Source organism: Balaenoptera physalus, assembly GCF_965194825.1.
Source record: "Balaenoptera physalus genome assembly, chromosome: 14".
Lineage (NCBI taxonomy): Eukaryota > Metazoa > Chordata > Mammalia > Artiodactyla > Balaenopteridae > Balaenoptera > Balaenoptera physalus.
Window position 1 is genome coordinate 9,173,607 of NC_138893.1, and position 17,029 is coordinate 9,190,635.

Sequence of the window (17,029 nt, forward strand, 5' to 3'; positions counted from 1 at the left end):
ATTTCCCTCCTACTTTATAGGAGTGTTGTGAGATGATGTGAGAAATTGTTTAAAACATTTTTTAAAACACATCTGACATGAATGGATAAAGAAGATGTGGCACATATATACAATGGAATATTACTCAGCCATAAAAAGAAATGAAATTGAGTCATTTGTAGTGAGGTGGATGGACCTAGAGTCTGTCATACAGAATGAAGTAAGTCAGAAAGAGAAAAACAAATACTATATGCTAACATATATATATGGAATCTTAAAAAAAAAAAAAAGGTTCTGATGAACCTAGAGGCAGGACAGGAATAAAGACACAGACGTAGAGAATGGACTTGAGGACACGGGGTTGGGGGGAAGGGTAAGCTGGGACGAAGTGAGAGAGTAACCTGGACATATATACACTACCAAATGTAAAACAGATAGCTAGTGGGAAGCAGCCGCATAGCACAGGGAGATCAGCTCGGTGCTTTGTGACCACCTAGAGGGGTGGGATAGGGAGGGTGGGAGGGAGACGCAAGAGGGAGGAGATATGGGGATATATGTATACTTATAGTTGATTCACTTTGTTATACAGCAGAAACTAACACACCATTGTAAAGCAATTATACTCCAATAAAGATGTTAAAAAAAAAAAACACATCTGACATAGAATCAGACAGCGTTTTACTTAGTATGCTGATTAGTGGACTGCTGTCCTTTTAGTTGTGACTTCGTTTCTCTATTATTCATTTCAGACATACTTAGTTGTTTTCTGACTCCAGATGACACCCTTTTTAGGAACATGAACAATATATGCCGACACTTCAGCCATAGCCCTACTGCTTACGTGCTGAGACTCTCCTCTGAGCTGTGGCCACAGTCACTGTGTGTGAAGCCCTTTCTATTTGTAGCTTTATTGCTTTGCCCTGGGGGTTCCTAATCTCAACAAGGGCTTCTCTAGCCCCGATTAGCTAGGTCAAGTTGCTTAGTCTAAGCCTACTGCTTACCTGTGGGACAGCCACATGATGAACGTTGGTTGTCAATGCAGCCCTGTAGCATTTCTGCCTTCCCTGCCTATAGTCCTCAGATGGTTAGAGACTGAATGTCCTGTTTACCTCGAGTAATTATTTTGTGTAGACAAACTGACTTCCAGTAATTGTATTTTTAATGTTATATTAAAGAGCCTCTGTGGTTGTACTTGCAAAAGCTGGCAATGCGGGGGGAAAAAAAAGCCGAGTAAAGAGAGCAGAGAAAGAGAGACGGTACTGAATAGATTGAATAAGAACCAAGCCTTCCCCTCCTGCCTCTAGTTTGGTATCTCAACCCTCAGCAGCTCTCCCGCCCCAACTTTCCTTTCCTGTTACTGACACGGAGCCTGGAAAGAGCGAGGTGATGGAGAGAGGGAATGAGAAGATGGAAAGGTAACATGCAAAGAGGTTTTAGGGAAACCAAAGAGATCAGTGGCACCCCCCTAACACCTTCCTGCTCATCCCACTTTTGCTCTCTCCCCGTATCATTTCCAATTAAGTTTTATCTTTTGCTCAGTTGCTTAAGCCCTTAGAAGGCAATTTCTCTGACCCCTCTGGTGATGTGGAGTTCAAGCAGGAATTCAAAAACTAAACTCACTTTCACCCTTCCCTCTGTTCTCTTGGCATTCAGGAAGCCCCAGACCTCTGTGGAGTTTAAGACCTTGTTTGGGTGCCCTGGTCTTAAAGAGGCTGAGAGTCACTGCTTGAGGGGTAAAAGAAATCCAGTTCAACCTCATCTTGAAAGAAGAGCTAAAATCGTAGAAAAGATACTGCATAGTTCCTTGACAAAATGCATGGGGTGGAAATTCAAAGACTGTCATAGCAATTCATAATATTTGCACTGTAATCTTCCATTTTCCTGAATTTGTAGTCCTTCTCTTTTATGGCAAATCATTTACTCTCTGAGACGTTTATTACCTTCAAGCTACAATATTTCGTGCCCAAGAATGTTATGAGGATCAACAATACATGGTCACATGTGTTCCTGAGAGGAATGACCTAAAGTGAACTAACAAAATGTTATATCATGCTTGACAAATACTGGGTGCTGCGTACAAACTGGTGTTACTAACACCAGTAATTATTGCGATACATATGTCTTAAATACATCCAAAAAATCTACATAACTTTTCATACCTACTTAAGTAACAGTTGTTAAATTGCCAGGAGGATTCTAAAGCATTAAGAAATGTACAAGGAAAATTTCTAGTGCTTTCCTCCTTTATATACTCAAAACAGAGTTATTAACATCCTTAAAGATCATCTTTCAACCTGCTTATAAAATTGAAAACCTACACGCGGTATGGAAAGGGGGAATTAACTTGGACTATAAAACAGTTAAAAATGAAGACAATCTTCCAAAGAATGAGAGAAAATGCCTTTTACAACAGATACAATTATGGTTTGGCTAGAAGAAGAAAAGCCTGTCCAAAGCGACATGTCCTAACGGGTATGAGTTTCTCTGCATAGAACACTTTTTGGCAATAAGCCAGAAGCAGAGCAGAGAGGGAAAGAGAGCGAGAGCGAGAGAGAGAGAGAGAGACAGAGTGTGTGTGTGTGTGTGTGTGTGTGTAAAATTTACTCTTTCATTCACTTAATAAACGTTGATTGACCACCTAGTTTATAACAGGCACTGGGGATAGAATAATGAACAAAACAGACAAAAATCCCTGCCTTCATAATATTTATATGCTAGAGGATAATACATATGCAAATGTACAAGTCACCTAATTATTTATACATAGGCTCAAAGGTATATGTGTACATAGACATATGGATTCTGTTAAAATATTTATTTCCTTCCTATTTGCAGCAAGAGCTTAATAATATAATAATTATAATCTATGTTCCTAATTGTTTTCTGCTTCAACGAACCTTTTCAACCTCTCCTTGGTGGGTACCTGAATAATGCTGAATGGTTAATCAAAACCCAGAAAAAAAAAAGCTCTAATATTGCTGGACCTTGAGTTAAACCAAGACAACTTCCAAAAGTGAATTCCTGGCTTTAGGTTCAAGATGGAGAATAAATGGAATGGAATGAATACTGCCCTTCCCTCCCCGAATCCCACTCACGTGAGAGCAAAGAAAGAGACACAAATGGAACAAACCCAAACTAGTACAACAAATGGGAAAAGTTAGCTATCGGCAAAGCAGTATTGTTGACGAATTCTGGAATGTGGAAAATGTGTGGAATATTTGAACAGAAAAAAATGAAGCAGAAGAAGCTACAGTCCAGAACTTGCATTAAGGACGATTGAAAGCACGTGTGGGCCAGGATTCACCCCCCCCACCTCCTGTCATTGGCCTGCACCACTGGGCTCACCTGTAACTAGCCCCCCACTATGAATGAAAGAGGAGAAATGAAAACTGAAACCACAGAAATACAAAGGATTATGAGACTACCGTGAAAAATTATATGTCAATGAATTGGATAACCTAGAAGAAATGGATAAATATCTAGAAACACATAACCTACCAAATCTGAATCATGAAGAAATAGAAAGTCTTGACAGACCAGTAACAAGTAAGGGATTTAATTAGTAACCAAAGACCTCCCAACAAAGAAAAGTCTAAGATCAGATGGCTTCACAAGTACACAATACAGTATCATTAACTACAGTCACTAAGCTGAATATTAGATCCTTGGAGCTTATTCATCTTACATTATAACTGAAAGTTTGTACCCTTTGACCAGCATCTCCCCATTTCCCCCACCTCTCAGACCCTGGTAATCACTATTCTACTTTCTGTTTCTATGAATTCGATGTTTTTAGATTCTATGTACAAGTGAGATCATACAGTATTTGCCTTTCTCTGACACTTCACTTAGCATAATGCCCTCAAGGTCCATCCATGTTGTTGCAAATGGCAGGGTTTCCTTCTTTCTCATGGCTGAATAATATTTTATTCTCCTTCTTGAATATACAGCTAAACTACATTTTCTAGCTGCAAACTCCTCCCCCATTGCATTTAGGTGGGTCCATGTGACAGAGTGCTGGCCAATGAAAGTGATTTACCATTTCTAGGCTTGTCCATAAAGCATCCTTCATGGTCTTCCATTCTTAAACTTTCTCTTCCCTCTGTGCAGCTAGAAGTGAAGGACTCTATGCTCTTAGAGACTGATAGGACTAAAAGATGGAAGGACCCGGAAACCTTGAGTCACCACCTGGAGAAGAGTTTCCCTGAAGAGCTGCTCAAATGGGAATAACTGCATTGGATTCTGGGGAGTGAGAAATAACATTTTTGTGTGCATTAAGCCATTGAAATTTGGTAGCTCAGAACTCCATGAGAACCTGCCACTCACACCTGAGATAAAGTGATCATAGGGTGAGATTCGTGTCTAGAGATTTATCGAAAATAGTACCTCAAACCAGGTAAAGGTCATGAATTTAACCACAGAGCCAAAATGGATAGAAGTGAGTGGATTTTTATTGTGGTAAAATAGTCATAACAAAATTTGCCATTTTAACCATTTTTAAGGGTATGGTTCAGTCGCAGTGCACACATTCACATTTTTGTGCAACCATCACCACCATCCATCTCCAGAACTTTTTCATCTCCCCAACCCTTTCAGCTTAGGGAATCTACCCACTAAACACTAACTCCCCATTCTGTTTCCTCCCCCAGTCACTGGCAACCACCATTGTGCTTTCTGTCTGGATGAATTTGACTATTCTGGGCACCTCATAAAAGTAGAATCATACAATATTTGTCTTTTTGTGACTGGCTTATTTCACTTAGCATAATGTTCTCAAGGTTCATCCATGTTGTAGCCTGTGTCAAAGTTTCCTTCCTTTTTAAGGCTGAATAATACTCCATTGTATATATGTAGACCACATTTGTTTATCCATTCATCCATCTATGGACACTTGGGTTGCTTCTATCTTTTGGTTATTGTGAATAATGCTGCTATGAACATGGGTGTGCAAATATCTCTTCAAGTGTCTGCTTTCACTAGAAGTCACTGTTTTAAGGAATCAAAAAGTGAAAAATCCAAGATGAGAAACTGTAAAACAAATAAATTAGAGGTGATATGGAAGAGTTCTTAACAACTATATATACATATACTGATGCCTGCTGCTGCCTTTCACACATGCCCAGTGAGGGCTCTCGTAGGCAGACTGCAGTTGTGTAAAGGGACCAGGAACAGTTAGCAATCTGATCTCATCCTTTAACACATCTAAAATATTTCTCCCAACTCCCTTTGTGACCAAAGATACAAATTTAAGAATCATCTGGCTGAACCATTTACAATAGCCAATTCGTGGACACAACCTAAATGTCCATCAACAGATGAATGGATAAAGAAGATGTGGTACATATATACAATGGAATACCACTCAGCTATGAAAAAGAATGAAATAATGCCATTTGTAGCAACATGGATGGACCTAGAGATTATCATACTAAGTGAAGAAAGTCAGAAAGAGAAAGACAAATACCATATGATATCACTTATATGTGGAATCTAAAATAGGACACAAATGAACTTATCTGTGAAACAGAAACGGACTCACAGACATAGAGAACAGACTTGTGGTTGCCAAGGTGGAGGTGAGTGTGGGAATGGAAGGATTGGGAGTTTGGGATTAGCAGATGCAAACTATTACATATCTGTATAACTGAATCACTTTGCTGTACACCAGAAACTAATACAACATTGTAAATCAACTATACTTCAATAAAATACATTTTAAAAAAAAGAATCTTCTGGCTGAGATGAGTGAGTGTAATCTATGTCTATAGCCTCAGACTCATTAATTGTTCAAGAAATATTTACTGTGTCTTCTGTGTGTCAGGCACTGTGCTAGGCGCTTTGCATATACCTCTGAACAAATCAGACAAAAATCCTGGCCTTATCCTAGTGAGGGGAGACAGAGAGTTAAAAATAAGCATCATAGTTAAGTGACTTATCTAATGTTTTATATCACCATCATTGTACTCATTCACTTATTCATTTATTTATTTAATCATTCAACAAATAGTCACTGAATATATTTTATGAGCAGGCCCTGGGATAGAGCTGTACACAGGATACCATTCTACTCTGTTTTCAGAGATGAACTAATCAGTATTCTATGTGTGAAATATGGTGTGTTGTGTTTTATTTTAGAGTTCTAGTATTTAAAATAAAAACATGAAATAAAGATTTGAACTAAAGAAAAGACTAACAATTAAGTATGTTCAGTTCCTGGAAACTTAATTGTAAAATAAATTAGAATCCACATGATAAGAGTACTTAACAGTATTAAAAACGAGGATAAAATAAACTCAGGGCACTCCTTGGGGCGTTCTTGTGTAACTGCAGACTTATCCTTCAGTTACATTGTGATGGAAAGAGGCAAGAATTCCCGAAAGCCTGACAAAAATCACTTGATTCTAAAAGTGTTTATACATATTTAGCATCTCAATGGTAACAACTCTCTGGTATGCTTTTCACTTCAGAATATTCCTGTATCTGGTCAGAAAGCATAGCCACAAAATTATACAGGGGAGCTTATGTGTGTCAAAATAGTGAGAAATACTCTTTTGGGTAAAATGTGAGTTGACATTCCTTAAAGAATGGTATGAACAATAAATGCTGAAGAGGGTGAGGAGAAAAGGGAACCCTCTTACACTGTTGGTGGGAATGTAAGTTGGTATAACCACTATGGAGAACAGTATGGAGGTTCCCTAAAAAACTAAATATAGAATTACCATGTGATCCAGCAATCCCACTCTTGGGCGTATATCCGGAGAAAACCATAATTTGAAAAGACATGCACCCCAATATTTGTAGCAGCACTATTTACAATAGCCAGGACATGGAAGCAACCTAAGTGTCCATCAAGAGATGAATGAATAAAGATGTGGTACATATATACAATGGAATATTACTCAGCCATTAAAAAGAATGAAATAATGTCATTTGCAGCAACATGGATGATCATACTAAGTGAAGTAAGTCAGACAGAGAAAGACAAATATCATCTAATATCACTTATACGTGGAATCTAATTTTAAAAAATGATACAAATAAACTTACTTATGAAACAGAAATAGACTCACAGACATAGAAAACAAATTTATGGTTACCAAAGGGGAAATGGGGGAAGGGATAAATTAGGAGATTGGGATTAACATATATACACTACTATATATAAAATAGATAACCAATAAGAACCTACTGTATACCACAAGGAACTCTACTCAATAGTCTGTAAAAACCTATATGGGAGAAGAATCTGAAAAAGAATGGATACATGTATATGTATAACTGATTCACTTTGCTGTACACCTGAAACTATCACAACATTACAAATCAACTATACTCCAATATAAAAATTTTTAAAAAGAATGGTATGTCGTTTCAGAGTTGCAAGAGAAAAAGGAATATTCATAAACTATCAAGAGATTAAAAAGTAGAAACTAAGACCAATCATCCTGTGTGGCTAAAAAATGTAATTCACCCTCCTGCCAAGGGGGGCGGTAGGTGGGAAACTCTCAGAGCTGCCTCCACGCTCCCTTTAGGTTCTGCACGGAGGCAATCCGAGGCTTCCCTGCAGGATCTCAGTCTGTCCTTGGAAGAGGAGAGCCCCAGACGGGCAGACAGGAGGCTCTCACAGAGCCCTGCCCCCCTCCCCACTTCCCTGCTTCCCCCTCCGCAGCCCCTCCCAAGCTTCCTCTTTATCCATCACAAAAAGCCACCTTACGTGCTACCTTGGGTAGGGTCCCACGTGTAACGCAGCATTGAACAGTAGTGTAAGTGCCTGACATTAAGCTTTTTGATTGTAGTGTAAGTGCCTGACATTAAGCTTCTGATTGTGGAGGCATCCCTTTCCCAGGACATCCATCTCGAACAAACACCCTGCCAGCCGTGTGATACAGCTACCAGACAAACAAGCAGAGGGGGAGTTAGGCCACTGCCACCCAGGAAACCCCCTCTCAGAAAGCCCTAGGAACCCAGATAACTATTAGAGGGACCACTGCTCCCTGCCTGCATCCTAATTTGCACTCTTAGGCCTCACGTTAGCCAATAAAGAGTGAAGCCCTTTAACCCTGCACACCCCACCCTGGGATCCTAACAAAGGCAGAGCCCCAGGTCCACACTCTTTCTCTCTACCCGTGACCTCACTGTGTGGGTCCTGGGTGTGCTGTGTACCTTCCAAGACCTGTGAATAATAGATCTTGATCCTCGAAGTTCCCTGATGGTTGCTGAGGTACGTCGTGCAATTATGCTAAGAACCACAAGGGCCAGTCCAGCCACAGCCTTGGCTCTGGAAATGTCTGTGGGCTCAGTGAGGGTCGCACAGTCCCAGGCGAGTCCCCCAGGCATTCCCAGCTGACAGCATTGCTGCCTGTAGGCTGAGAGCCACACAAGGCAATTGTTACACGAAGCACAAGGAGCCTCGGCCCCTTCCTGGGGCCTGAGTATCAGGCAGTCAGATCCCCAAACTCCCTTGAGAGCTTATCTCTCAAGTTCTCATAGACCCTAAATGTCTGAACAGGAAGGAACTCTGTCGCTTCTGAGGATGCTGTCTCCAGATGTAGGTCCATGATGAAGCCCCCACTAGTCTTCATGGAAGGAGGAAAAGCAAGGCAATTTGGTGGGTGTCTGTGGAAGGTGGCCCTTTACCAGGAAAGAATGCCCTTTGTTCCAATGTTATTAACCTCAGGGCTGCCCAGAGCACGTGGCTGTCACTGCACACCTCCAGGGGGCTCCATCCACGTTCACCACAATGACAATGGCGCTCCCAGGAGCTGCGCAGCATGGCCGCCTGGCCCGCTCATTTGTGACTGTGGATGGTGCTTGGTTTGCTTCTCCTTCTCCTCCTTTTCCTCCTCCTCATCTTCCCTCTCCTCCCCTTCCTCAGTGGCCTCACTGGCAATCAGAGGAAGAAGGGAAGGATGCAGCTCAAGGGCCAGACTTCCCCTGGGAGCAGAGACCCCGCCTGGGGAAGAATGGAGGAGAGAGAGAGAGAGAGGATTAGTTTACTTTGTTTCAAAATGGACCTAACATTAGAGAACAGATTTGTGGTTGCCAAGGGGGAGGGGGGTGGGAGAGGAATGGATTGGGAGTTTGGGGTTAGCAGTTGCAAACTAGTATATATAGAATGGATAAACAACAAGGTCCTACCTACTGTATAGCACAGGGAACTAGATTCAATATCCCATGATAAACCATAATGGAGACGAATGTGAAAAGGAATGTATATAGGTGTATAACTGAGCCACTTTGCTGTACAGCAGAGATTAACACAACATTGTAAGTCAACTATACTTCAATAAAAAATAAATTTTAAAAAACTGGGAAAAAATGGACATAGCAAACTTAACAAAGCAAACAAACAAAAACTCACCAGGAAATCAGAAGCATAAGAGAAAGAAATGAGGAGATACTGGAATATAGACCTATGTCTCCTTTGTCCTACCCAGAAAAATTTCAGCTGTAGGTATCACCTGAATAGCCAGTGGATGGGGCAAAGATGTGTACCCGCATTCTGAAGCAAGTCCCTTAGACATTCTCCTGACTACCCACTCACTGTACTTGTTTTTCAGTGTCTAGTCTTTAAATTCTATGCCATTTCTATTCTCAAAAGAAGCAAGTAAACAGGGAGTCAGGGTAACATGGTGAAAGGAGAATAGGACTGCAAAGCACGATTTCTCATAAGCAGTTACTGGGGGCACTTACCAGTGGGGAACTTGACAAATAATTTTTCTGGGCCTCCTTGTTTGAGAAAATGAGGGAACTGTACTAGCTGATCTCTAAGGAGATCATTTTGAAATTCACTGTGGCCTTTCCCAGCTACATCCAAAAGGCCAGAAATGAAGCACAGGGCAGTTCCTACATGGAAAGACCACCATTTGGCTGACGTCCTGCCCCCCTTTACCCTGTGCTCAGATGCCACAGTCCTACAGGATCAATGTCTATGACCTGTAACAATTCAGTCTACATGCCGGAGCTTAGGACCCCCAGGGAAGATACCAGCAAAGCTCACATTTATTTCCCTTCATTTCCCACCCTTTGGACAACTATTTAACGGGCACTCCCTGTGTGCCAGGCTCTGGAGGATGAGCCTGGGAACCAAACAAATGGGGCAGATTTCTCTCTTTAGAGCATTCACAGTCCAGTGCAGGGAATTTAACACCAGCACTTTCACAACAGGGTGATAGGTGCTTTGACAAAGCCTGAAGAGGGTGCTGCAGTCACCATTGCGAGTGTGTCCCTTCGCACCCCAGCCCCGGGGAACAAGGCCCACAGGACTTCTTGATAAGGGAAAACAGTCCGCTTATAGCAAACAGTGACGCACGTCCCTATCTCTAGCGATGATTTGGAAAGGTCAAAACTTACCCCCGTGGCAGAAGGCAGTTCTACCCAGTGAAGGGAACCAATAGGAATCCAAGTGGCAAAGGGGCCATTTGTTACCTGGAGGAAGCCTTGGGCCACCTTGGGCTTCAGAAATTCTCTGCTGGGAAAGGATCATCAAGCTCTGGGCCTAGGGAGGTAGGTGGGGCTTCACCTCAGGGAGGACAATGGCAATTCAATTATTCCAGCCATTCTCTCTCCCCCTCTCGCCAGCCCCCGACACCCCGTCTCCCTCCCCAATTCCTCTCAGCCACGCTGTCTCTGGGAAGACAGAGGGACCACTGTGTCCCCACCCCAGAAGCCCCCTGGGACCCAGCGACCAGTAGGTAGGGGAGCTCTGCTGGTATCTGACGCTCAAAAGCATCAGAGAGTCAGCTGCCCGGCCTCTCCCGTCATGGGAGGGACGGCTGCCTGAGGAACAGACCTGGAACCCTGCTCAGGGGTGGTGGCCGCGAGAGCCTGCGAGGCACAGCCAGGGCGCCCCGGGCCTGCGCTAAGCCCGGTGAGCGTTCCGGGCGGCAGGGCACATCGCGGCCTGTCTGGGCTAATTCGCTCACAAATAAGGAAATAATGACAGAGCTCTTCTGAGCCAGTTGTGTTTTCCAGGCACGGAGTCAGGTAGCCTTATTTAGTCCTATAATTTAAACCGTTTTTTTTTTTGAAATCCTGTTTTGGGAATTGCTTTTAAAAATTCCTTCAGATTTTACTTTTTAGAACAGTTTTAGGTTCACAACAAAATCGAGAGGAGGATACAGAGGGTTCCCATACGCGCCCTGCCCCCGCCCGTGCACAGTCCCCGCCCCACTGTCAACAACCACCTCCAGGTGGGACATTTGTTCAGCGGATGGACCTGCACTGACACATCACCGTCACCCAGCGTCCAGAGTTTACTTACGTTAGGGTTCACTCTTGGTGCTCTATTGATGGTGTTTTTTGAGGCTTTTTATTGAACCGGCAGTGTTTTCTTCCCTAACTGTGAGTTTGGGGGAAAACTACTTTCTTCCCCAAAGTGTTCTGGTGGCAAAAGGACAGCCCCGAAGTCAGAGAGGACACAGCACGACGGACCCCGTTCCCCTCCTGGCGCCGTGTGAGGTCACCGAGCGACACGGAACACCCGTCACCCTCAGGTTCGCGGGAGAAGTGAGGACACTGACATATCATAAGGGCCGAAGCCAAGGAGACAGAGGCCACCGCACAGAGGTGGCCGAGTGACAGGAAGCTCTTCTCTCCGCGTTAGCTTTGCCAAAGCTCGTGAGCACGCTCCTGTCAGCAGCGGGGAGGGTGACAAAGGACGTAGAGCAGGTGACAACCACGAGAGGGGCGGGGCGCTCCTGACACCGACAGCTCTGCATCTCCATTCAGGGAAGCTGGGCATGGGGTCATCCAACTGGCGTGACTGAATGAGCCAGAAAGACAATCACGAGGACAGAAGGACATCCGTGGGTCACAGAGGCTTTCTCACCGCTGGGCTTTTCATAATATTCTACCCCCAAACCTCTGCGTAGCAAAGCCCTCATTGCCAATCGTAATGAGTGATGGTGACCCCCCCGTGTCCCGTGCCTTCAGCACACTCTCTCCTCAGAGCACCTCGAGGAAGCTGGTGCAGCTCCAGAGGAGACGGGTGACCCCAGAACACCTGTGTGTCTGCTCTGGGGACCTTGCCCATCTTGCAAGAGAGAACCAAGACCAGAGACACCATGATGGCCGAACACCCTGGGCTCCAGCCTGGACATGTGCCTCACCTTCCCGTAAAAAGGCCGTCGGGACTATCCCACCAGGCCCCTCAGCCCCACCCACCTCAGAGTTCCCAGTGACGTCACAGGAGGACGAATGGAAGCACATAATCCAGAATAGCAGAAAAGGGTTCTGGAGAAGAATCAGAGAAGGCTCGAGGGCCGAGCTGGTGGAAGGCACCCCAGTAAAGACAGGTGGCTGGAGACTCTGCCAAGATGGCAGTTTGATTCAAAAATCTACAGATAACAAAGGCTGGAGAAGGTGTGGAGGAAAGGGACCCTCCTACACTGTTGGTGGGAATGTAAGTTAGTGCAGCCACTATGGAAAACAGGATGGAGGCTCCTCAAAAAACTAAAAATAGAGTTGCCATATGATCCAGCAATCCCACTCCTGGGCATATATCTGGAGAAAACTGTAATTCAAAAAGATACATGCACCCCTATGTTCCTAGCAGCACTATTTACAATAGCCAAGACATGGAAACAATCTAAGGGTCCATCGACAGATGAATGGATAAAGAAGATGTGATACATATAAACAATGGAATACTACTCAGCCACGAAAAAGAATGAAATAATGCCATTTGCAGCAACATGGATGCAACTAGAGATTATCATACTAAGCAAAGTAGTCAGAGAAAGACAAATGCCATATGATATCACTTATATGTGGAATCTAAAACAGGACACAAATAAACTTAATCTGTGAAACAGAAATGGACTCACAGACATAGAGAACAGACTTGTGGTTGCTAAGGGGGAGGTGAGTGGGCGAGGGATGGACTGGGAGTTTGGGGTTAGCAGATGCAAACTAGTATATATAGAATGGATAAACAACAAGGTCCTACTGTATAGCACAGGGAACTATATTCAATACCCTGAGATAAACCATAATGGAAAACAATATAAAAATGAATGTATACATATGTATAACATATGAATCACTTCGCTGTACAGCAGATACTAACACAATGTTGTAAATCAACTCTACGACAGTTTAAAAAATCAGGATGGCACTTTGAACCTATACATTTACTTTTGCTGCCATCTATAATGATAATAAAGGGGAAAAAATGTTGAAGACAAAAACTCCCATGAAAAAAGAAGGTGAGAGAAAAGAGGTAACTGGAAAGCTGTTGGAAGGGTGATAACTACCCAGAAGACCTGAGAAAGCTGAATCTTAAACCAGTTTTGGAGAAAGTAAAAAAATCAGTCCAGTTTACATCAGAGCATCTTCAAAGGCTCAGGAGCTAGTGTCACTGGTTACCTTCAGAAAGAAGATGAAATTGATAGAATACCTGTTGCCTCTAAATGTGTTGAGTAAACAGAAACAGAGTAACAGATGTAGAAAACAAACTCATGGTTACCAGGGGGTAAGGGGGTGGGGGGAGGGATAAATTGGGAGATTGGGATTGACATATGCTCACTACTACATATAAAATAGATAACTAATAAGGACCTACTGTATAGCACAGGGAACTCTACTCAGTACTCTGTAATGGCCTATATGGGAAAAGAATCTTAAAAAGAGTGGATATATGTATATGTATAACTGATTCACTTTGCGGTATACCTGAAACTAACACAACACTGTAAATCAACTATACTCCAATAAAAATTTTTTTAAAAAAGAAAATGAGCTATAAAGCCATGAAAAGAAAACAAAATAAAAAATAAAATTAAAATAAAATAAAATAAAAAAATAAATGTGTTGGGAAAGACGAGAAATTTGACACAGAGTTTCTGGTTGAATTAGTGATTAGTGTTGGATTAGAGATAGAAACTAAGCAAACAAGACAATTATTTACTCTAAGGAAAGCAAAATACTTTGGAAGAAAGTTTAAATAATTACAGTTTACTCCATGGCTCAGCTTGGAATAGCATTTAAAAGGTCACGTTAAAGTAAACCCTTACCAAAGTTATAAGTAAATATTTTTGGAAGTGTGGGTAGAGGGACCAAATAGGCGGATGATTGCAGTGGAGGAAAGGGTGAAGGAGAAACACGTCCTTATCTTCCACAGTGGGCTATAAACTGATATTACCTAAAACTGAAAAATCAAGAAGTCGCTGTCTAAAAATGTTATTTAGAGATATGAAGGCGTATACCCAAAGAATCATCTAAAAGAGTTGAAAGTGTTGTCCTCTGAGAAAGAAGGAACAGGGGACCTCTGCCTCTAGTAACAAGCCTTTTAAAATACTTGCTTTTAAACTATGTTGTAAAATAATCTGATGAAATAACAACAAAAGTAAAGGTAAAAGAGAGTGCTAGGGCAGGACATTCTCAAAAGAGAGAATGGGACGGCATTGCCTTAGCATCCTAGAATGTTCTGTTTGTATAAGGGCTTAGGATGCAGAGGAGAAGGCAGAAAAAGAGGAGTCTTTTTTTTTTTTCCATTCCCTATTTGATACTTAAGTGCTTAAAGTGACAGAAATTGTTTTTTCTTTCTTAATGAAAAATAAACATAACTTTGTAAAAGTCATAAACTACCAGTGTCCCTTTGATCTCAGCCTAGATTTTTCTGCTGTCAGCTGGACCCACTGTAAACAGTAAAGGATGTATTTTTGAACCCAATTCCAGATATTTGAAAGTAGAAGAGAGAGGAGCTTCAAGATGGCAGAAGAGTATGACACGGAGATCACCTTCCTCCCCACAAATACATCAGAAATACATCTACATGTGGAACAACTCCTACAGAACACCTACTGAACGCTGGCAGAAGACCTCAGACTTCCGAAAAGGCAAGAAACTCCCCCACGTACCTGGGTAGGGCAAAAGAAAAAGGAAACAACAGAGACAAAAAATAGGGATGGGACCTGCACCAGTGGGAGGGAGCTGTGAAGGAGGAAAGGTTTCCACACACTAGAAGCCCCTTCGCGGGCAGAGACTGCGGGTAGTGGAGGGGGTAAGCTTCGGAGACACGGAGGAGAGCGCAGCCACAGGGGTGCGGGGGGCAAAGCGGAGAGATTCCCGCACGGAGGATCGGCGCCGAGCAGCACTCACCAGCCCGAGAGGCTTGTCTGCTCACCCGCCGGGGCGGGCGGGGGCTGGGAGCTGAGGCTCGGGCTTCGGTCGGATCGCAGGGAGAGGACTGGGGTTGGCGGCATGAACACAGCCTGAAGGGGTTAGCGCACCACAGCTAGCCGGGAGGGAGTCCGGGAAAAGTCTGGAGCTGCCGAACAGGCAAGAGACTTTTTCTTGCCTCTTTGTTTCCTGGTGCCCGAGGAGAGGGGACTCAGAGCACCGCTTAAAGGAGCTCCAGAGACGGGCGCGAGCCACGGCTATCAGCGCGGACCGCAGAGACGGACATGAGACGCTAAGGCTGCTGCTGCCGCCACCAAGAAGCCTGTGTGCGAGCACAGGTCACTCTCCACACCTGCCCTCCCGGGAGCCTGTGCAGCCCGCCACCGCCAGGGTCCTGTGATCCGGGGACAACTTCCCCGGGAGAACGCACGGCGCGCCTCAGGTTGCTGCAATGTCACGCTGGCCTCTGACGCCGCAGGCTCGCCCCGCCTCCTCCGTACCGCTCCCTCCCCCCGTTCTGAGTGAGCCAGAGCCCCCGAAGCAGCTGCTCCTTTAACCCCGGTCTGTCTGGGCGGGGAACAGACGCCCTCAGGCGACCTACACGCAGAGGCGGGGCCAAATCCAAAGCTGAACCCCGGGAGCTGTGTGAACAAACAAGAGAAAGGGAAATTTCTCCCAGCAGCCTCAGAAGCAGCGGATTAAATCTCCACAATCAATTTGATGTACCCTGCATCTGTGGAATACCTGAATAGACAACCAATCATGCCAAATTGAGGAGGTGGACTTTGGGAGCAGTGATATATATATATATATATATTCCCCTTTTTCTCTTTTTGTGAGTGTGTATGTATATGCTTCTGTGTGTGATTTTGTCTGTATAGCTTTGCTTTTACCATTTGTCCTAGGGTTCTGTCTGTCCATTCTTTTGTTTGTTTGTTTGTATTTTTCGTATAGTTTTTAGCACTCGTTATCATTGGTGGATTTCTTTTTTGGTTTGGTTGCTCTCTTCTTTCTCTTTTTATTACTTAAAAATTTTTTTTATTAATTATTTTTTATTTTAATAACTTTATTTTATTTTATTTAACTTTATTTTATTTTATTTTACCTTCTTCTTTCTTTCTTTCTTTTTTTTCTCCCTTTTATTCTGAGCTGTGTGGATGACAGGCGATTGGTGCTCCAGCCAGGCGTCAGGGCTGTGCCTCTGAGGTGGGAGAGCCAAGTTCAGGACACTGGTCCACCAGAGACCTCCAAGCTCCACGTAATATCAAATGGTGAAAATCTCCCAGAGATCTCCATCTCAACGCCAAGACCCAACTCCACTCAATGACCAGCAAGCTACAGTGCTGGACACCCTATACCAAACAACTAGCAAGACAGGAACACAACTCCATCCATTAGCAGACAGGCTGCCTAAAATCATAATAAGGCCACAGACACCCCAAAACACACCACCAGACGTGGACCTGCCCACAAGAAAGACAAGATCCAGCCTCATCCACCAGAACACAGGCACTAGTCCCCTCCACCAGGAAGTCTACACACCCCAATGAATCAACCTTAGCCACTGGGGACAGACACCAAAAACAAAGGGAACTATGAACCTGCAGCCTGCGAAAAGGAGACCCCAAACACAGTAAGTTAAGCAAAATGAGAAGACAAAGAAACACACAGCAGATGAAGGAGCAAGGCAAAAACCCACCAGACCTAACAAATGAAGAGGAAATAGGCAGTCTACCGGAAAAACAATTCAGAATAATATAGTAAAGATGATCCAAAATCTTGGAAATAGAATGGAGACAATACAAGAAACGTTTAACAAGGACCTAGAAGAACTAAAGAACAAACAAACAATCATGAACAACACAATAAATGAAATTAAAAATTCTCTAGAAGGGATCAATAGCAGACTAACTGAGGCAGAAGAACA

The 17,029-nt window shown here is 43.5% G+C and overlaps 1 long non-coding RNA gene across 2 annotated transcripts; it reads right to left on the reverse strand.

The window, feature by feature from the left end:
* Positions 1-488: 488 nt before the first annotated feature.
* On the reverse strand, positions 489-14,893 carry LOC309643162. 2 transcript variants are annotated; one of them, XR_014253595.1, is made up of 3 exons: positions 11,243-14,893; positions 7,944-8,932; positions 489-3,741 (listed from the first exon to the last, which is right to left on the reverse strand). It is a non-coding gene; the product is annotated as an uncharacterized lncRNA (long non-coding RNA). The 2 variants fall into 2 exon arrangements; XR_014253596.1 differs by lacking the exon at positions 11,243-14,893 and having other exon boundaries at positions 7,944-10,726.
* Positions 14,894-17,029: the final 2,136 nt, after the last annotated feature.